At 36.3% G+C, this 23,894-nt stretch overlaps 1 pseudogene; it reads left to right on the top strand.

The window, feature by feature from the left end:
- The first annotated feature begins 1,069 nt into the window (after positions 1 to 1,069).
- On the top strand, positions 1,070 to 4,972 carry LOC116094374 (annotated as a pseudogene).
- The last annotated feature ends 18,922 nt before the right edge of the window (positions 4,973 to 23,894 follow it).

Here is a 23,894-nt window from a genome sequence, read left to right as displayed (position 1 = left end):
CGTTAGTGAACCTCAGTGAAACAATGAGTTCAATTGTGTTGAAGAATTAGAGACAGCTATATAACTGGAATAGACTGGTGTATAACTGGGAGGCTTCTGCTTGATATAGCACTGAGAAACCCTGCCCTAGTCACTTATTTAACTCACTAACAGGTATAGAACTCACAGTGGGCAGGGCCTGTGTGGATCTTCTGATCCTCAAGAACAACTGTAAACCTAGAGCATCTTGAGATCCTTTACCTTCTCTCCAGTAAGGTATAGTAGTCTACTAAAGTCTCCCAGCAGTCTGGGTTATTGTAACTGCTCAGTTTCAACACCACTGTCAAGTGAAGAGTTGTATCCAATTTCTGCTGGTATCTTCTTTTACTTAGTATATGAACTTCATTTATTCTTTATCCAGGTATTCTTGAACATTTCAGACATTTTCTAAAATGGAATCTGTTATCTGTAAAGAAAAGTACTCTCAAGAGTTGAAGTAGAAAAAGAAACAACATATAATAAACAATAAACAATGATGTAAGTATACTCTGATGTTACTAATAACTGAATAGGCAGGACAAAGTATGGAACTAAAACTACTTTTAAGCAGCTGACTCAGACAGATACAGATACCCACAGCCAAACTGTGGATGGAGCTTGCGGACTCTTGTGGAAGAATAAGAGGGAGGATTGCAGGCCCAGAAGGGGATAGAAACTTCACCAAAAGACCACCACAGACGACTAACATGGATCATTGGAGCTCTCAGAGTCAGAATCACCAACCAAATAACATACATGAGCTGGACCTACAACTCCCCACTCATATATAGCAGATGTGCAACTTAATCTTCAAGAGGTCCTAAAGAATCTGTGGGGAATATCCCAAAAGCTGTTGATTGTATGTGGGTTATGGTCTAACAGCTGGGTTGCCTTGTCTGTCCTAAGTGAGAGAAAAAGAGTCTAGCCTAGCAGAGAATTGAAGTGCCTGTAGGTGCACTGGGGGTGGGGGACATACACAGGGTTGACCCCACCTGCTTAGAGGAGAAGAGAAGGAAGGAAGGGGTAAGGATTGTGGGAGGGTGTGACCATGATGGGGGCAGTGAGAGGTATGCAAAGTGATTAAGTGAAAAACAACAATAATAAATTAAATCTGAAAAGGTTAGAAATATATGTCTGATGAGACAAATTGCAGCTCAACAGCAAAAGACTTGGAAAAATTGGTCCACTTATGTTCAGTAAAAATGAGGGAAGCAGCAAATATCATTTCTATACTTGTTTTCTGATTTCTATGAAATATCATGTTAAAAACCTTTTTTTTTTTTTAAAAGTAGCTCCCGAGGCTGCAGTTATCTCTTACAGCTGATGTTCCTTGCTCATGGATTTTGTTCTGCATCTAACACCAAGTAAAATGGTGTTCTGTTTCTAGCAGCCTGTCACACAAGTCACACACTGAAAACTAGAATCATTCGTAAATCTGACAACATAGTGAGATGCTCACTTAAATTTAAACTGCCTATGAGAGAACTCAAAGGAGTTGTGAATAGCCTCTTCACTTTTCCCAGAAGCCTCCTGTGATTGGTTAATTATGTAAAGAAGTTCACAGCAAAGGAAAAGATGAAAAATTTTCCAGCACAAGCAGATAAATTGAGGTTTTGGACTTGCTTTTTCTTTATTAATCATTTTGCAAATAGTAGCTGCCAGCTGGCTGAAGATTTTTTATTACATGTTTTCTTTGGCCTCTATGTAGTCTTCATATTTACCTGTATGAGCAAGGTTGTGTTTGCAAACTCAATGATGCTCTGGAGGAAAGCTCAATATCGAATATATTAAAGTAGCTTGAAGTTAAAGGAATACATCTGAAGTGCCTTATAGCTTAGCTCAGGCATTACATAATTCTGAAGACTTGGTTCAGAAATTAGTGAGATGCACATAGTTACTACTAGGCTTCATGATTATAATCCTACCGCTATGAATATAAACAAAGGCATAGACACACAAATGTGTATGCATATATATACATGTTATAGACCTATACATTATATCATATTTATTAAGTAACTTTATTTTGATGAAATGATTCTCAATATTCATGTCATTGGAGTAGAATAATCTTACTCTTAAAAGCATTTTCTGCAAATACAATTGTCAGTAGAAAAGGTATCAGCCATGGAGATCTTCATTGCTCATTTTTCATGGTCAAAGCTGTTCAGGAAGGCAGGGAGGCTAACAGTAGATCTTCATCTCTTCTTCAGCAAAACCAAGTTCAATCCATAGTCTCATCTACTGCTTTGAAGTAAGGTACATGCTGCCTCCTTTCTCCTACTCCTGGACCCCACTTCCAGTTGGACACAAGATTTTCCACTCTTAACTTTCCTCTCCCAATTTATTGCTTTACCACAGTCCTCAACTCTAGGAGGCATTCCCTAGGAAACACAGCCAGGGACAATAGGTAAGCTAGCTTCATAACGTCATCTTTCTCTCCGTTCTTCCTGTGGTATCACTCCTAGTTCTGAAGCAGATCACCTGCTTTGGATTCTTCTTGCTCTCTGTTCCTTTCTCCAGTAGTCACACAGATCTTTCCGTTCAAATCCCCCTGCCCATTCATTGCTTTATTGCAGCCTCTATCACAACAGGCATTGCCTGGGAATGCACAGGCTGTTCCAGCCAAAAAAGCCAAATGCATATCTTTAACACACGCCCCATCCCTTTATGTCTTACCATACATTATCATCCCCTCCCATACTAAGTTACTCAGTAGCAAACACTTCTTTTTAAAAGCATCTTCTACTGTGGCCTCTCCTTACTCTTGCCCCCAATTTAAACTAGACTAAGCAAATTCTGGTAGAACACCCTACTTTTTGCTTTCAAGTGGACACACTCAGACCCCATCTTGTATACCAGCCCTTTTTCCTAAGTGCAAACTCCCAATATCTAAAAACAGGTTTCACATGGAAATTGGAGTGGCAGCACATACCAGGATACCAGAAGCCTTTCCTACCAGGAAAGAAAAAGGAACCATACTCTCCAAAGGACCAGAGAGGGCAACAGAAACCAAAGTGACCATCATTCCCACATCCAAAGAAAAATAGCTTATTAACCTATAGAATTAGAGAATTCTCAAAGCAGATACCTAGACAACAGCAGGAAAACAGAATGTGAAGAAGTCAGGAAAATAGGCCTCTATAAGAGGCTTGGAACTCTACCACAGCAGTGCATAAATCTGTCAACATAGCAGAAACAGAAACAAAAACCTAGAAAACAGTCTTAGTGGATATAATAGAGGTCACTAAAAGGAACTGATTATACCACTTAAAGAAATGTATGAAAACACAGACAGACAGTGGAAGGAAATATTTGAAATGATTCAAAACCTGAAAGTGGAAGTAGAATTAAGAAGACCCTCAAATGAGGACACTCTCGAAGTGAAAAGTTCAGGAAATCAAACAGGAAACCCAAATTCAAGCCTCAATAATAGAATACAAGAGATGTAAAATAGAATCTCAGGCATTGAAGATGAAAGGACGATATATCAGTCACAGAAAATGTTAAATCTAATAAAGTTCCTAGCATAAAACATCCAAGAAATCTAGAAGACTATAAAGACACCAAATCTAAGAACAATTAGAATAAAGGAAGCGGAAGAAATACAGGTCAAAGAAAGAGAAAATATTTTTAACAAAATTGTTGAGGAAAATTTTCCTAACCTTGAAGAGGAGATTTCAATCAAGATACAAGAAACGTTCAGAATACCAACTAGATACGACCAGAAAAAAATTATCTTGGCCAATATTAATCAAAATATAAACTGTACAGAACAAAAGAAAGAATAGTAAAAGCTACAATGCATAAAAAGAAGTAGATGGCAGGTGTAGTTGTTTTGGGACCCATGCCTATGACTGTTTGTTCTGAACTTGGATCTCAGCCAACGTTGAGCAGGACAATGAGCAGCAGGCTATGCACCAGCCTCCCATGGAAAATGAGATGTTGGCGCCAGTGTCGATATGTCTGTGTCTTCTGGAAACAGACGATTTTATCAGCCACCAGCCAATCAATACTTGTTGAGGCCCTGTATGGCATCAGCTGAGGAATTCAGATGCAATGAAGGAGAATGGCAGTCACAGCTCATTAGCTCCCTGAGCATGGTGCGAGGTGCCCCTCCCAGCTGACTCCTATACCTTCCCAGAATTATTGTCAGAGATCGCTTGGGAGGTGATCCCATGTGATGCCAGTCAGAAGTTCACGTACTCTAGGAGTGACCATTTCCTTCAGGGAGAATCTGATATCTCAAGGCCTGCCAAGTACAACTTCCCCTGAAGTAAGTCTCAGTGATGGCCCACAGCAGTTCCCCAACATTGCCTTATTCTGTACCCCCTACAGTACCTGCCACCATGGGTTCTTTAAAACACGGGATATTATTGGTCCCAGGCTTGGCTTCCACTGGGACCCCTGATGTTACCCCCTTTATTGTACTTTGTAAATCCCTGCAATCCTGAGATGCTCCCAGCTAGGTTCCAGCAATTGCTATCTTTAGAATTCCAAGATTCACTTGTGACCCAGTTAAATGTCCAGGAAGAACCTTTCTTATGTGAGCAACCCACACCTGCTCCACAGGAGCCAGAGAGCTCCAGTACTTCAAGAGGGGCAACCAGTAGACAGTCCCCAGTTTCAGGCATTACGTCTGCTCATATGAAAGCTGTGGAAAAGCTTATACCAAGTGCTCTCACCTAGTGAGTGACCAACGCTAACACACAGGTGAGAAGTCCTACGTATGTGACTTGAAAGGTTGTACATGGAAGTTCTTCCACTCTGATGAGCTTGGACGACACAAATGGATCCGTACCAGATATTGACCACAGAAATGCGATGAATGTAATCGAAAGTTCATGAGATCTGACCATCTCAGGCAGCACAAAAGAACTCATCTGCCCAAGTAAGACTTCCTGCAACTCAAGCCAACAATGGACAGACAGAGGAGACAGACGGTCCTCTTGTTCCTGGTCAGGATATTTAACTCTCTTTCTTGTAGTCTCTAATCCAAGATTCTGTTGCCCAAGTCATCTCTGGGGTAGGTGAAGGTTCAGATGGGCACAGGAAGTGGTGGGGAAGTCCACATGAAGCTCTGGACACTAGCAAGGATTTCTCAAAATCTAGTACCCTCCCCTCTCAGAGATTACTGACTTTTGCCAGATTAGAAGGCAGAGCCAGAAATAAGATTTTACTAGAAAGCTTTTATCTCCTGTCAACCCCAAGCATGAAACTCTCTCATACTTGTTCCATGAAAACCTACATTCTCTCTCTGGGTCTTCCACAATTTCCAGGGCCAGACCATGTGAAAGGTCTTTGAAGACTGTTTTTTACATCTTAGTGCTAGAACATTCTGGACATGTAATGTGTACTACATCAGATTCTCTCTGGCTTTCACTGTCCATGTTCCCAGAGTTTGTCTCTCTCTCCACTCTTAGGACAGAATGCCCATTTCAAGACATGGTATCTGGCATTTCATAGGGCCACCAAAACCAAACCTTGTGAGGAGACTAATACAAATGGGAGATAGGAGAGAGGCAGGCAGCAAATCTCTCCCCTAGCCCTCATGAGTTGTTGAAAGACATCTTATTACTGACAGCACAACCTGTGGGGAGACCTGCAAAACAGCCAGTGGACATTCCTGCATCTTCAAGTTTGGCCATCTTGGAACTGTTGCCTTAGGCTACTTCCCATTTCCCCTCCACTTAATCTTCTTCCTATACCTTGGCTTTGAATGTCCCAAATAAAAGCATTTAGGATGTTTAGATGGCCTGGGGAATAGGGGGCCTGAGAACAAACCCCACAGTAACTCCAGGTGGCAGATTGTCATGATATGCACATGAGTGGAGGGCAGAGACAACTTATGAGAGTCCATGATCTTTAATGTGGGTCCCTAGGATTGAACTCAGACTGTCAGCCTTGGTAGCAAGTACCTTTCCCTCATGAACTATCGTGTTGTCCTTTGTTTTGCTTTTGAGGCAGGCTATACTATGTTGCCCAGGCTGAATAGCAGCCTTCCTGTATTTGCCTGTAAAGTTCTGGAGTTACAGGGAAAAACTATCCAGCTGGATTCAGGTTGCCTCTCCTACTTGGCTTCCTGGCTTTCAGGTACAATAACTATCTGGGTAACTTATCCTGGTCATCTAGAACTTCTGTGTTCAATTGGCCATTTTACTGAGCATTAAGCTAATATAAAGAACCCTGTGGGGGCTCAAAGATTACACTGAAAAGAAGGGAGCAAAAAGAGAAAAAAATAAAAAAAGAAAGAAAAAGAAAAACAGAAAGAGAAAAAAAGAAAGAAAAAGATAAGGAAGTAAAAAGGAACTTGGTCATGCCAACCTTGTGGCAGAGTCAGATCCCAAGTACCCTGTCTGCCCTGCAAAGTGGGTCTCTTCCTAAAGACCTGGCACCTTCTAAAGATATTCTATAGACTTAGGTCCAGTCCTGTACCAAGTATTGACTATAGAAAGGTGATGCCACCTTAGTCTTAAGGGGCCATGTTTCATCTAACTGGGTACAGTGCCCCCTGGCTAGTTCTTAAGAGTCAGCCCACAACCATCCACAACACAGGGCTTGAGGAGCTGAGGGACAGCTAAAGGATGTACCAGGAACAAAAGACCTCAAAGATGTGTCATAGTCAGACCTAAAGAACTTAGCCATGCCTTATTCTCTGGACATGTCTTTGTTGTTTTTTGGTTGAGCCCTGCACTGGGCACTGATAGTTTAGAGGCAAAGTCACCCTGACTGTTAAGGAGGAGAAAAGACCATAGGAAAAATGTTGAATATGTTCAGTGCAGTCAGGCTCCAGATGCTCTATGTAAGCCAAGACTTACCCTAAGGCTCTGGGAAAGCCCCCAACAGCCTTGGCTATGCTGGTTCTGTTCTGCATGGCCACTGACTGGGTCACAAGACAAAGCAAGTGTGGGCAGCCATTCTTACATTCTGTTAAAAATTAAGAAGGGCTCCCATGTGTTACCTCCAGGCAATTCAGGTTAGGGATATCAGAAGTCTCTTGTTTCTAGGTGAATACCTGTCTATTCTATGGGGCAAGCCATCTGGGGAAACAATGAGCCAGTACTGGAATCCATCTTCCCTATGACCATGTGAGACTAATGGACAGGTTTGTTAGGATGCAAGATGAGAGTTCTCTCCCTGATAGCAACAATTGCCAAGGGTGAGCTGGAGAGCAGTGGAGACCAGAACTGAGCTCTGTCTGTGGATGTCAGAGCTACTGAAAGAGCTGTTAGAAAGTGCTGAGAACTAACTTGGTATGGCCAGTCATATATATGATACAACATATTTGCCCATTTAAGTCATTTGAGTCTCTTTGAACCTCCAGAGATGAAACAAGTCTTGGATTTTAGTAACTGTTACTGTCTTCATCATATGTGAATCCAATCCTAAACAAAGCAATAGTCAGCTTTATATGACATTACTGTTTTTACTCTGAGTTCCAATAAATTTTAATAAAAAAAAATGGGAAAAAAGAAGTAGTATTTAGTAGCAGACCTGTTAGAATAATACATGACTTCTCAAATGAGACACTAAAAGCCAGAAGAACCAGCATAGATGTTTTACATGCTTTAAGAGACTGCAAATGCTATCCCAGACTACGATAACCAGAAAATTTTTCAATCAATCACAATAAGTGGAAGGAAAAAGATATTTGATGAAAAACTAAATTTATACAATATCTATCTATAAATCCATGTCTTCAAATTACTAGATGGAAAATTATAACTGAAAGAGGTTAACCATCACCAAACTAACTCAGAATGTAAGCAATTCTAGAACATCAAATCAAAAGTTGGGGAAACACTACAAACAGAAGAAACACTGCCCATTTGTTTCAAGAGAACAGAGTTTTCCTGATATCTAAACCTGAAAAATCCCCAACAAAGAAAGAGAATTTGAGACCAATTTTCATTATGAACATAGATGCACAACTTCTCAAAGAAATACTTGCAGCCTGAATCCAAGAATATATCTAAAATTCTTCCAGTATTATCAGGTAGGATTCATTCCAGTAATGCAGGGAAGGTTCAATAAATGTAATTTGATAAATATAATAAACTATATGAAGAAACTGAATGATTCAAACCATATGATCATCTAAATAATTGCAGAAGAGGCATTTAACAAAACTCACTACACATTCATGATAAAATTCTAGGGAGGTTATAGATAAAAGGTAAATACATCAACAGAATTAAGGCAGTTTTTAGCAAGCTTATAGCTATATCCATATAAATGGAATCTCAAAACAATGCCTCTAAAATTAGGAACATGAAAGTATATCCAAATTCCATATCTATTTAATGTAGTATGTAAAGTCTTAGTTAGAGCATAAGTCAACAGGAGGAGATCAAGAGGATATAAATTAGAAAGGAAGACCTCAAAATAATACTATTCACAGATCATATGATCTTATTCGTACATGACCTCAAAACTTCTACCATGGCTGGTAAATAATTTCCACAAAGTAGCTGGGTAGAAAATTACCTCATATAAATCAGTTGCATTCCAATACACAAATAACAAGTGAGCTGAGAAAAAAATCAGGAGACAAAATATTTCACAATAGCCTCAAATAATATAAAGTCTCCAGGTAACTATAACCAACCAAAGAAAAGACTTTCATGATAAAAACCTTAAGACGATGAAGAAAAAGAATAAGTCATGCCCCTGGATCAGTAGGTTTAATATAACAAAAAGTGGCCATTCTACCAAAAGATGTCAGATGTCCGCATCAAAATTCCAAAACAATTCTTCACAGATCATGAAAGGCCAATTTTCCAGCTTTATATGAGCACACACACACACACACACTCATACACATATACTCATACATACAATCTCTCACCCATAAGATAGCTAAACACTCATTAATAATAAAAGAATTTCAGGAGGCATCACTATCCTAGATTTTAAGTTGTACTACAGACCTGTAGTAAAAACAGCAGTATGATATTGAAACAAAAACTGACACATTGATCAATAGAATTGAAGTCCCAGATGTACATTCACACTCCTACAGACATTTTTTTTTTTTAAAAAAAAAACAAGTCAGAAATACACATTGGAAATAAAAAGCATCTTTGTCCAGTGGTGCCAGTCAAACTGGATGATTCCATGTAGAAGAATCCAAATATGCAGAGGAATTTTAAACCAACAACACGGCTTCTCTGTTAAGGGATCACATCCTAAGAACTTCTATGTCTATATGATTCAGCTATACGGAATGCAGGGCCTGGATTAAGGTATGATTTGATGGGAATAGAGATGGGCTTCCCTTAGTACATACCATTGATACCTAGCAATAAAGGTAAAGTTAGTTTGTTAAAGGAAGCAACCATGTTTGAAAGTGATGCCTAATTGAGAGGCAGACAAGTTGACAAATCAGAAAAAGATTTGACAGGATGATTCATAGATAGGATATGCCCATCCTTCCTGAGAACTGCACAGAACAGAGAGGCTACTTAAGGGAAGTGTAGAAAGAGAAAAGGTTAGGGTTTTTGTGGCAGTTTTACAGAAATAGATTGCAGGAAGAACAAGCTAGACACAGGTGAAGACAGAATGACACAATGAGAAAGACCCAGAAAAAATTGTAACATATAGCCAAAGTTAGTGTGAGGCCATGTGTTATTGGATATTGATTAACTTTGTTCTTTTTCTGTTTTTTTTTTTTTTTTTTTTTTTTTTTTTTTTTTTTTTGGTTTTTTCGAGACAGGGTTTCTCTGTGTAGCTCTGGCTGTCCTGGAACTCACTCTGTAGACCAGGCTGGCCTCGAACTCGGAAATCCACCTGCCTCTGCCTCCCAAGGGCTAGGATTAAAGGTGTACGCCACCACCGCCCGGCCTAACTTTGTTCTTAATATGACTCAGTCAGCTCTCCAATAATCTAAAATTTAGTCTTATTGATTTATTTAATCAGCTTTAGCACAATTACTGGACGATTACCCCTAAACTATTTTTTCTATGCTAGACTGGCTATTTCCTCGCTGTGCTCCACAAGTTACTTGCTGTTAGAGTCTTGCCTGGGTTATTTGTCCTCCATCAGTCTGTCCTTAGGATATAGTTCTCTCCCTCATCCACCTGCTCCTGGTCCATCCAGTCTAATTGAGTCCTCCTGTTCTCTCTGTCTTATTTCTCCTCTGCTCTCTTGTTCTCTCTCAATTTTTAATCCGTACCTGTAACCCCAGTCCAGTAGCAAAAGCCTTACCTCCCTCTATTCTCCCTAGTAATTAACTCTCAGCCATTTTTATTTAGCCAGAGAAGATTGGCAAACATGGTTTATACAACATCATATGCAGTACATGAGAATATGTTCCTCAAGACTGTAACCAGATCATGGGAGCTAGTATTTAGCATTTGAACACATAGCACCAGACCCACCTCCATCATACAAGCAGAAAAATTATGCCAGAAGCTGGGAGAAACAGGATTGGATCAGCTTGGAGGTGAATTTGGGCCAGAACAGCTGAGTTGAACCAGGCAGAGATAGTTCAGAAAGAGCTAGATAATGTGAGATTTGTCAGCTCTAAGGCATGGATGCTGAAACATTCTCAGCCTAGGTTAGCAAACAAAAGATGGAAGCTGCAGTATTCAAGATTCAGGTTAGCAGAAGATTAGATGGCATGGAGGCTAGTAGCTTGCAGACGTAGACCTAGGGAAAGATAACAGAGAAATAAATGCTCTGGGCACAGCTCAAGCTATATATTCATAGGATAAGGCTGTTAGCTGTTCCCTTCATCTGAAGAAATAAAAGCAACATCTACAAAAATCCATATTTATCATTTGCACAAATCTCAATCCCTAATCACTCAAAAACATGAACATAACAAGAGATAAGTAAACCTGACAGAAGAGAAACTGGGCAACTGCTTTGAACTCATTGGCACAGGAAAAGACTTTCTTCTTCTTCTTCTTCTTCTTCTTCTTCTTCTTCTTCTTCTTCTTCTTCTTCTTCTTCTTCTTCTTCTTCTTCTTCTTCTTCTTCTTCTTCTTCTTCTTCTTCTTCTTCTTCTTCTTCTTCTTCTTCTTCTTCTTCTTCTTCTTCTTCTTCTTCTTCCATTTCTATCTTTTGTTATTGGATATTCTCTTTATTTACATTTCAAATATTATCCACTTTCTCTATTTCTGCCCCCCTTGGAAACCTTTATCCCATCTCCTTCCCCTGTTTCTATGAGGTGTTCCCCTAACACACCCACCCACTCCTGCCTCCCCATTCTCAAATTCACCTACACTGGGGCATCCATCAAGCGTTCACAGTACCAAGGGCCTCTCTTACCATTGATGCCTGACAAGACCACCCTCTGCAATATATGCAGCTGGGGCCATGGGTCCCTCAATATGTATTCCTTGGTTGGTGGCTTAGTCCCTGGAAGTTCTGGGGGGGTCTTGTTGGGTGATATTTTTGTTCTTCCTGTGATGTTGCAAACCATTATAGCTCCTTCAGTCCTTTCTCTAACTCCAACACTTGGGGACACTGTGCTCAGTCCAATAGTTGTCTGAGAGCATCCACCTGTGTTTGTCAGGTTCTGGCAGAGTCTTTCAGGTTCTTTCTATCAGGTTCTTTTCAGCAGCATTTCTTGGCATCCACAATAGTGTCTGGGTTTGGTGACTGTAAATGGGATGGATCCCCAGGTGGGACAGTCTCTGGATGGTCTTTACTTCAGTCTCTGCTCTATGCTTTGTATTTGCTCCTGAGAACATTTTGTTCCTCTTTTTAAGAAGGACTGAAGCACCCACACTTTGATCTTCCTTCTTCTTGAGCTTCATGTAGCTAAAACAATCCAGTGGAAAAAAGACAGAATTTTCAACAAATGGTGCTGGTTCAACTGGATGTCAGCTTGTAGAAGAATGTAAATTGACCCATTCTTATCTCCTTGTACAAAGCTCAAGTTCAAGTGGATCAAGGACCTCCACATAAAACCAGATACCCTGAAACTAATAAAATAAAAAGTGGGGAAATTTTCCTGAATATAACAGCAATGGCTTATGCAATAAGATCAAGAATTCACAAATGAGGCCTCATAAAATTACAAAGCTTCTATAAGGCAAAGGACACTGTCAATAGGACAAACCAACAATCAACAGATTGGGAAAAGATTTTTACCAATCCTACATTCAATGGAGGCCTAATATACAATATATAAAAATATCTCAAGAAGTTAGACTACAGAGAATCAAATAACCCTATTAAAAATGGGGTATAGAGCTAAACAGAGAATTTTCAACTGAGGAAGATCGAATGGCTGAGAAGCAACTAAAGAAATATTCAACATCTTTAGTCATTAGGGAAATGCAAATCAAAACAACCCTGAGATTCCACCTCAGACCAGTCAGAATGTCTAAGATAAAAAACTCAGGTGATAGCAGATGCTAGTGAGGTTGTGGAGACACTCCTCTCATTGCTGGTGGGATTGCAAGCTGGTACAACCACTCTGGAAATAAGTTTGGCAGTTCCTCCTGAAATTGGACATAGTACTCTCAGAGGACCCAGCTATACCACTCCTGAGCATGTACCCAGAAGATGCTCAAACATGTAATAAGGACACCATGTTCACAGCAGCCTTATTTATAATAGCCAGAAACTAGAAATAAACCAAATGTCCCTCAGTAGAGGAATGGATACAGAAAATGTGGTACATCTACACAATGCAATATTACTCAGCTATTAAAAAAACAATGAATTCATGAAATTCTTAGGGAAATGTATGAATCTGGAGAATATCATCCTGAGTGAGGTAATCCAATCACAAAAGAACCCACATGGTTTGCACTCTCTGATAAAGTGGATATTAGCCTAGAATCTCAGAATACCCAAAATACAATCCACAAACCACAAGAAACTCCTGAAGAAGGAAGACCAAAGTGTGGATACATCATTCCTTCTTAGAAGGGGGAACAAAATACCCCTTGAAAGAGTTCCAATTAAGTATCTTAATGGTATTTCTAAATACATAAATAAATCAGTCTCTATATCTGTTGATTGTGTCTTTTTCATGGGCTCTTTTCGTTCTGTTTGTACTATCCATGTGAGTTTTTTATGTTAACATATTAATCTTTATTATTGTTACTTAGAATCCTGTTTATGTTTATGACAGGCAGAAAGGGGCTGGATCCAGATGGAAGGTGAGGTGAATAAGAACATGGTGAAGGTGGAAAAGTATATGGAGAGGTAAATGGCAATCAGAATATAATTTTAAAAATATAAGAAAAAAGTTTCATTAAAAGAAAAAAAAGAAAATTCTTTCAATATATTACTTAACTTCTATTCTATTAGTGAATTCATATTTGTGAATCAATAATAAGAACTTAAAAGCCAATCCAATAAGTGGTTGTGTGGATGACTCAGCCATTAATAGCACTGGCTTCTTTTTCAGAAGTTCCAGGTTTCCCATATCCCACATGGTGGCTCGGAATTGTCTGTTTTCACAGTTTCAGGGGATGGACCTCTCTTTTGGCTTTGTGGGTACCAGCCATACATGCAGTATATAAATATACATTCAAGCAAAATATTGATACACACAAAGTAAAATAAATTTTAAAAAGTTGAGTGATCTTTGAATTCATCTGTGACCTATATCTACTGAAAGAATAAATTTGAGGTTATCCTTTCTTATCTAGCACAACAGATAAAGTCTTCAAAGATTTTCCCCCTAAGCTGTAGGTATAGTTACTGTGAATCAAATCACAAAGGATAGTAGTTATAACCTGTCCTTGAAGATGACTGTAAGGGTAAAGTATACTGGGTTGCTCTGAAACTCATACAACCAGATCTTCAACACCTGCTTCTAGGGAGGATACAAGCAAGAATTGATTGAGTGTGTAGTTATCCTTTGAATCTGCATAGCAATGAAAACATTTAATCAATAAGTATTGAATAAATCATTTGTATATGGGCTCCTAAAGGAGAAATGGGTTGCTGACATTTTCTTTTAGAAAAGTTAAGTGTTGTCTTTCCCAATCACTTTCAAGAACAATTTAAGTTTTAATTACAGAATCTTACTTTATTTGGCAAGATTTCTAAGCATTCATTTAGAAAAAAAAAATCACTCAGTTTTCCAGTTAGTGCTGATCTTGTTTGGTGAGAATCATCAAGAAGGAGGTAAAATTAAAACTACATCTTAAAAGCTGTATCACTCGTAACTTATAATTTTCTTTGGCTTCAATAATTTGTGTTTTTTCATGATATAAAATAGTATACAGTTTTGAGTATAAAATACATAATTAGTTTAAAATGTGTATTATGATTCTCATTCTTGTGTATAGGAATATATATATAACCTTTTAAAACATTCCTTTTTGTTTTATTAAAATTATAATTTCAAAGTTTTGAATGTCTCAAGATCATTAATAATGAACTAAAAATTACTAGTAATTGGAGGTAATCAGAAAATAATGTACAAAAAAAGGAAGGTGTTTATAATTGAAGACTACATGATAGACCATCTATCAATAATTTTAAACTTTAAATAGGTATACATTTACCTGTGCAAAATATGTAAAATTTAAAGCAAGCCAAAATCCAATATGGATATGAGATTAGCTTAAAAGTTACCCCAGTAACTCGTGAGACTCCATTGCTAATTGATTATCTATAGCAATTGGTGGGAATAAGGGAGGGAGATTTTTAATTCTTTGGGGTTGTAGTCACTGGTAGTCTGTCCATTTCCTGGTTCATAGTACCTATGTGATGGTTTGTATATGCTCACACCAGAAAGTAACAGTATGAAAATTTGTTACCCTGGTGGAGTAGGTATGGCTCCATTGAAGAGGTGTGTCACTGTGAGTGTGGGCTTTAAGACCCTCATGCTTGTCCTAGCTGCCTGTAAGTCAATCTACTGCTAGCAGCCTTCAGATGAAGATGTAGAGCTCTCAGTTCTGCCTGCTCTATACCTGCCTGCACTATTCCTGCTCCCGTCTTGATGATAATAGAGTGAACTTCTGAACATGTAAGCTAGCCCCAATTAAATGTTGTCCTTTATAAGACTTGCCTTGTTCATAGTGTCTGTTCACAGCAGTGAAACCCTAAGAGAACATGCATATAGGGACAACATTAATTATAACTAGTGAGTTATAAAAAGACAGGTCACAAAGATAGAAGAGGACCTGTTAAGTAAATTTTATGTCATCTTCACATGTATGACATTTTCAGAGTATATTTTTATGATGTGTATTTCATTTAAAAACTGATTGTTTAGTTAGTGCTTTCTTCCCAGTCATCTCATTTCTTTGAAGTCTTGTCTTTGTGTTTTTTAATCCATTTTTTCTAGGTTATAATATAATTGCATCATTTCACATTTCTCTCTCCTCCCTCCAAACCTTCCCATGTAATTCCACCTATTCTCTTTCAAATTTGTGAACTATTTTTTATTAATTGTTGTTTCATTTATCTATGTATGTGTCCCTAGATACACAATTATAATATGCTTATTTCTAATAATGTTACTTGTATGTCCATGTTCTTTTCATAACTGGCCAAGTTTATTTCATGTCTTTCATGTCTTTCATGTCTTTCATGGGGAAGACAATTTCTTCTATTCTTACTATTCCCTAGTTGCCTGTTGTCCTTTGGGAAGAGTGGAGGCCTCCTGGAACTTCCCTTGTCCATCTTTGTATTCTATTGGTGTTGTTTATTTTTCAGATCATATTAAATCAGTTGAATATGACATGGTTATCTAGTTCAGAAAGTTATTTCTTCCCTGTATAACATTCCCTATGGGGTGATGGGAGGGAGCTCTCTTTTCTTGCCTTTGACATACCAGTCATAGTGCGAACTGCTAGTCACTTACTTGCTTTTCTGTAGACTCACAATTTTTAAAAATAGATCTGAATGTTAAGAAATTAGATAGATGTTAGTCATGTTCCTCTATTTTATCCCATAGTTGCCTTTGATTACCCATCACCATAGTTTGCATTTCTGCTTTATTTCCTTTGGGTTAAATGATTCATCAACTCTCTAGTACATGTCAGCATCAATCTTGCTGGCAGCATAATTTCCTTAGTCTTTGTTTGGATTGGAAGCTCATCAGTTTGTTCTCAGCTTTAGGGGACTTTTTTTCTATGTACGAACTTCTTGCTAAGGATGTCTGTGTTTTATACAAGTATGTTGAAGCCTTGGTGGCTTTATTAGTTATTATCATGTTTTCCATCTTTTTTTGCAGGAAAGATAATTTGTGATTTTTATTTTTTACTTTTTGAATGAAATGTATATTTTCCTTTGCTATTTTTAAAAACCATGTATTTTTTCCTTTATACTTTTCTTTTAGGTAAATATTTTAAGGTTAAAGAAAATATGAACAGTTTCCTTTGGAAAAAAGTTTAGTAGTATTCTCTCAACTCACAATCAAGTGCTGTTCCTCATAAATATGATGCTTGCACTAAGCTACTTTTCTTTTACTACTTGGTGTAGAGTAATCAATCCTTATCAGTTAACTGGTGTGTGAATCAGATTTGTACTTGGGGGATGATGACTCTTCAATGATGGCTTTGTTTATTCCTTATCTCATCCCTTTGAATCTAACAACATCATCATGGTAAACCTTATCATAGTGATTAAGCTTTGCTGGATTTGTTCTGTTTAGTTATTAAGTTATTATCAGAAATTAAAGTCATAATGTATAATTCTCATATTATTTTGTTTCATTGATTCAAGTTTTTGGCCAATTTTTCCATTTCAGATATCTTCAAAACTGTAGAAAAGTACAGTAATGTTAAACTTCTCTACATAAGATGTCAGTATCTTGGTCACTCACAGCACTTTTTACTCTGATCTTTACTTAGTCTTATTGTTGATTTCTAAGTTATGTTAGCATCGCTTTAATTAAATGCCCAAGGTCAGAAACTTTTAAAGATGAAGAAGTTTATTTGGCTCATAAGTTTGGAATTACAGAAAGACTATTATCAGTATAACTAACTAGCTGTCCACCTAAATTTTCCACAACTAACATTCTCTACTAATTATATAATTTATTGTTGTATTTTTCCTCTATGCCTTATTAATTGAGTCACATGAGACTCAATAGAGATCAAGTGAGATTAATCGAGAAGCAATCAGATTCTGGACAATATAAGTACCATGAAGGTATTGTTTAGAGGAAGATTTCTTATCAGCTTAAACTGCCAAGAATTATTTGTCCTTGAAGTCATTTCAGTAACTGGACTGCAGTAACTGCTTATTATTATTATTACTATTATTATTACTATTGTTGTTTTAAATGGAAAAAAATGAATGTCTCTCTCTTTTTTTAAAGAATGTACACCAAGAAAGTATTTCAGAATAAGAGAAAACTTGGATAATTTGGATTAATTTTGTACTCAATATTCAAGTCACAGTAGTAAGGATGATTTCCTTAAAATTTGTGCTAGAAATATCAAATGAAAATTAGCTGAATATAAAGGCTATGTAAGCAATATAAAATTCTAGAGGAATTAGAGCATACTTGAAAATCTTTTGCCCTTATTAAGAAAGAACTTAAGGTTAAGGAAAATATGAACACCTATTTTTGAAAAAAGTAAGGAGGAAATGAATATGTTCTCCTATCTTAATCAAACCTCATAAATTAATGTTGTTAAATTTCTGGTTTTTCAATGTCTCTTTATGTATCTACTAATTCATTGTAGGTTTCTTATGACAAATTAATATCTATGTATTCATAGATATACTGCTCCCTATATATATGACATTCGTCCATGTAGAGGGCAATTTTATTGAATGATGGCAAGTATGGATAGATACACATTTTAAAATTGATTGCTTCAATACCTGCTCCTAATCTTACAATATTAAACAGAATCCCTTAACATTTACTCTTGATGATCTTTAGAAAGCAAATATATTCTGTTCCTGAGCAATACACTGAGTATTAAAGATTTAGCTAAATTATACCAACTGTTGCCAGCGGCATCCCCTGCAGTGAATTAAAAAATACATTTAACATGAAAACAAGGAACAGATGTTATTTTTACAGTCATTGTTCAAATGACTCCTGTGAGCTCTATTTTCTCTGGTGTTTCTTTCACATCTCACAGAGATGACTTATGGGTTTTTATGCTGATGAAAGAATAGGTGGGGTGATGATAGTGGTGATAATTTAACATATAATTATATCATAAATTGTCTTTCTGAAAATGAGAAACAGTTCAACTGTATACAATGAGCCTCTTCAGACTGAGATACTGAGTCTATGAAATTTTACCTTCTATCCCTGGCACAGAGTCCCAAGTATGCTATGGACAAAGAAAAAAGTAAGATACATTGGGGGCTTCTTTATATCTCATTACCCTCCACATAGAAAAGTCATGAGACATTGGTGTTCTAGAGAATATCAATCCATATGTTCTTGGGTAAATCTAACTTATCTGGGATGAGTTATAGACCTAAGAAAAACTGTCTTCAATAAAAGAATCTTGTAGATATAATGGCTAACAGCTTTCTAAGACTTAATATCAATAAAAACTATTATAATATTCTTATTCATTTATTTGGTATGATTTAAATAATGTCAACTTGTAAGGAATAGTAGTTCCCTTTATGATCATAGAATATTGCAGATAAGAGTATTGCAATAAGTTGGAAGGCAGTCCAACACGTAGCAAAGTCCATACTGTTTTAGGTAACAGAGTGGGATATATCTCATAACAACTAAATCCCTAAAAATATTTAAATACAATAATTATTGTATATGATATCTTCATCAGATACATGTTTCCATTTGTCAAAAATAAAAAAGAAAGAATTGGCATTTCTTCAGTGACAGAAAAATATAATTCTACTCCCAAACACTCATATGCATGCAAAAGTAGTTAACAAACAGAATGGGAGGTACAGTATTTGATTCTAACTATGAAGAATACCATGTGGTCATAGATGAAAATAAAGTATTTCTGTCAGAGCTTATAGCCAGATATCTGCATAAGTGACTGTGACTCAGGATACAAATTAATTTGGCTTATTCCAATTCTGCAAGGCAAATTCCTTTGAACTGGGCACAAGGACATAGGAAAATAACTTTAAATTCCTTACAGGGGAGCCAGATAGAAATCATAAGAAGCTTTTGCAGTGTGTAGTAGGTATTCTCTTACTCTGTGATGTTGTGGGACAAGAAAGAACTCAGTCATATAAGCATGCATAATCTCCCAAAGAGAGGAAAACTACAACATCTCTCTTAGATTAGGATGCCATTGTTTAAATATGGCCTCTTGCCTTCAGTCTTTGCATTTTCCCATAAGGCACCTAGTACAATGTCTTTGTTTTTCTTAATTATAAGTTAGCTAAGATCACTACTTCTCTTAAATTGCCCAATTGTCTTCAAGATAAAATCTCATCCCCCTCAACAAACTTTAATGCAGTATACTGCATCCTAATGCCAACCATTCCCTGCCCCACTCCTGCCTCATCCATCTTCACATTTCTCTGGAGGTAAATTACCTTCTATTGCAGAAACTTTGCCACAAAAATATTCTCTCCCTTGTTTGGCCTTCATTTTCTAGCTTAAATATCATGCTCATGAACGATATTTTTTTTCTGATTTTTCTAGATATATATTTGCCCATTTTTTTCTCATGTAGAACTATACCATTCATTTTATATTATTTAAAGTAATATGCAATTTTATTTAATTATTCAGTTTATTAGTAGTCTTTTTCTTTCAAAAGTAACTTTAAGAACAAAATGAAATGCTATAAATTGAAAATAGTTTGCTATGTGAATCAGATATTAATTCTTTTTAGGTTTCCTATGGAATTGATAAATTCATGAAGAGCCAGGGATAATCAGCATCAATATTCACCTACTACCTCTTTACAATGATTAAACAATGTCACAGCAAAGAAGGCTAAAGGATATCGGAAGCCTTTTAAAGAAGAAGGTAATTAAGGCTACATTAAAGCTGCAACTTAGCTCATCAACAAAATAATCCCAATAGGCATTATTTAGTAGTTGGACAAAGCAGTTAAGTATAATGACAACAGCCTCAATAAAAGCAACAGTTTATCAAAGTCATGATAGGGCCATACTGCAAAAAAAAAAAAAAAAAAAAAAAAAAAAAATTGAAGCAAAAAGACGCTTAAATTCAACATTTACACCTCTAGATTTCACACTAATTACCTAGTTCATAAAACTATAGACCAAACTTTTTTCTCTCCCATTTCTTATGGGTCTTAAGTATTTTTAGAAATACTATTTTTACTACTTTTATTCTTTACTAAGTTATCATTGTAAGCATCATTTTTTTTTGTAATTTAATATGTTCAACAATGTTTTGAGATGTGAAATATTCTCTCACAAGTAAAAATAGTACACAGAATTTATAATCTTGCAGGTGATAGTTGGAAAAACTAGTGTTTAAGCCCTGTCCTTCATTTTTTTTAAGTATCAGAATTTAATGATTTAATATCTTTATTTTTTTCATGTTGATATATAAACCATGAAACCTAAACGAAAATGTATATTCTTGTTTCTAATTCATTTAAGAAATTAGCAGTGTTGATCATATATGTCTATGTCACAATTTTCCTGTGTGATTTTGTTTTAATCAGAAATTTATGAAATTGAAGTTGTTTTACTTATCCCTTATAAATATGGTAAATTAAAGAAATTGAAACATGGACTGTTTATGAGATATTTTCACAAAAATGAGAATTTGAAAATCCCATCACTTAATGTATGATTCTGTGAATTAATTTTTGGAAAAATAACAGATGAAAGTATATAATTGCATCAGTTTAATATAGATAGTATTTAGATTTATAATACATAGTTTAAAATTATGAAATCATATTATCTTTCTATATTACTATGCACAGATGTAACTTTCCTCTTAGGATCTTATTTAAGTTTTTGGAAGTTTCTCCTCATTCTTTAATGTATTTTCATTAGAATTAGAACATAACTAAAAATTCAGAAGTAATTGAAATTGACTTTGAAGTGCACATTAAAAGTTAAGACATAAAACTCTGGAATCAATATTGAGTAGCTTTGAGTTTTGTTGTATGGCTTGGGCAAATTGCTGCAAAAATTGTGAGTACACATTTTCCATTGACCTTTCAAGACAAACAGGTCTGATTATTTTCCTTTTCTTCTAAATTTTCTTTTATTTGTTATATTGATTACAGTAGTCAAATTTCAAACTATGCATAAGTTATAATCTCCAGGTTCTAACCTCTGGATTAAAATATGAGCAGTTTGACTATGTTTCCATATATTTGTATGAAATACTTGTATGTTTGTATGTGTATACACAAAGAAATACACACACATACACACACACACATAGACACACACACACACACACACACACACTACTGCCCCACTTCAGTGACTAACCAGTACTTGTAGGTTTCTCTCAACTTCTAACTTTGCTAAAATTGAAGTTCAATATGAGTTTCTTATAGATTATCTTTCTTGAAGATTTCAGAGAATTTAGGACAACCATCTTCTTACTGTTGCATATTTATTGCAAAAGATATTTAAAACAAAGAGACGGGTAGTAGGAGAAGTTATGGGAGATGACTGAAAATGTTCATTCCTTTCTCAGGTTGTGACATTCTCCAATGTATTCAGCACTCTGGTCAGAAACTTCACAAGCCCTGATCTTTGGAGAGTTTATGGAAACTTCCTAAATGCTTGATTTTCTAAAATACTGAACATTTGAGAACCATAGCACCTTCAGCCTCCTCTTCATAGAGTTCAACAGAGGGATAGAAATTCAGTCATCTCATCATCTCCTTAGTTTTCTTGGCATAAAACCCCAATTGCACTGAATTTTCTATGAGACTCAAGCACCTAATAGTATCTGGGTTTAGTGTCTGCAGATGAGATGGATCCCAGGAGGGACAGTCTCTGAATGGCCTTTTCTTCAGTCTCTGCTCCACTCTTTGTCCCTGTATTTTCTTTTGATGGGAAGAATTCTGGATTAGTATTTTTGAGGTGGGTGGGTGGCCCCATCCCTCAAATGGGGGCTGTGTGTATCCACTGGATATGGTCTCTGCAGTTTCTCGCTCCACTTTGTTGGGTATTTTGGCTAATGACGCACCTGTTGGGTCCTGGGAACCTCTTGGGATCCTGGCATCTAGATATAAAATTAGCTCAATCAAATCAGTGCCTTTCCAATACTCAAAGGATAAATGGGCTGAGAAAGAAATTAAGGAAATGACACCTTTCATAGTAGTTACAAATAATGTAAAATACCTTGATGTGACTTTAACCAAGCAGGTGAAAACCTGTATGACAAGAACTTCAAGTCTCTGAAGAAAGAAACTGAAGAACTCAGAAGTTGGAAAGATCTCCCCTGCTCATTAATTGGCAGGATTAAAATAACAAAAATGGCCATCTTAACAAAAGCAATCTACAGATTCCATGCAATCCCCCTTGAAATTCCAACTCAATTCTTCACAGAGATAGAAAGAGCAATTCTCAAATTTAACTGGAATAACAAAAAACCAAGGATAACAAAAATCATTCTCAACATTTAAAGAACTTCTAGGAGATCACCATCCTTGACCTCAAGCTATACTACAGAGGAATACTTGAAAAACAAAAACAAAAACAAAAACTAAAACAAAAACACACAGTATATGACATTGACAGGCAGATAGATCAATGAAATAGAATTGAAGACCCAGAAATGAACCCATGCACCTATGGTCACTTGATTTTTAATAAAGAAGCATTAACCATCCAGTGGAAAAAAGACAGTATTTTAAAAAAATGGAGCTGGTTCAACTGGTGGTTGACATGTAGAAGAATGCAAATTGATCCATTATTATCTCCTTATACAAAGCTCAAGTCCAAGTGGATCTAGTACCTCTCCACATAAAACCAGACACAATGAATCTAATAGGAAAGAAAGTGGGAACGATTACTTTTCTTGAGTAGGAATATATCACAGTGGTAAAACCCTTGTTTAGGTACTGGGCAGCTTGGGTATTCTCCTCAGCAACACTCACAGGTTGACTTTTCTCTCTAATATCTTACAATGACCAAAAAATGATGATTTAGTGAAGTTACTTACATAATCTTTGACATACAGCCATAATCAGTAATTTTCATTATTCTATATTTATCTGATCCTTATCAATAACCTAAAGTTAAATTTAATTATCTCTAGAATCTATCTCTGCATCTTTGATTTAAAAACTAAGAGAATAGAAATAATGAGAGGAATAGTCTACAATAATTCCAAAGAAGGAGTAGGAAAATTTCCAACTACATCTGCTGGGACCTTAATTTCTTATGGCCTGTGGCCTGTTTCTACAATGTTCAGCCATCCAAACCTAATGGAGTGGAAACTTGTCAGTTGTTTTTAAGACAGAACTTCTATACAATGTTTATTTCTTCATTCTTTTTTTTAAGAAATGTTTATTGTTTAAGTTTTTTGAAGATTTCAGATATAAACATAATACATTTTTTAAATCCATGCCCAATCGCTAAGTTTTCTCTTGCTATGTTTGCCAAAAAACATATTTGTGTATATAAGAAATTAAAATTTCATGTCACTAAGAAATACATAATATTTTTATATTTGTATGTATAACTTTTTGTGGTCCTAAGTCAACACTCAATGTAGTATTTCCCATATATTTTCCCCACATATTATCAATGCATCAGTCTCTCCAGATCTGCAATTGTCACTGAATACTATTATAAAGTTAATGCATCTTCAGATCATTCTCCTTTTCTGCTGTACATCATTCTACAGAGAATTGTCAGCTTCATGCTTACAGCTGCTCTCAATCTGTCATCATAAATGATAAATGAGCATCAGAGTTTTATTTTCAATTGGAAATTATCATCACTATGAGAATGAAAGAGGAACATATTGTGGCTTTATCATATGATCCTTTGTATAGATAAGGACCTCATTGGAATGGTGGAAATACTAA

This window comes from Mastomys coucha, unplaced genomic scaffold, assembly GCF_008632895.1.
Source record: "Mastomys coucha isolate ucsf_1 unplaced genomic scaffold, UCSF_Mcou_1 pScaffold16, whole genome shotgun sequence".
Classification (NCBI taxonomy): domain Eukaryota; kingdom Metazoa; phylum Chordata; class Mammalia; order Rodentia; family Muridae; genus Mastomys; species Mastomys coucha.
The sequence above is the reverse complement of the archived record's forward strand: the minus strand, read 5'-3'. Positions and strand labels throughout refer to the sequence as shown.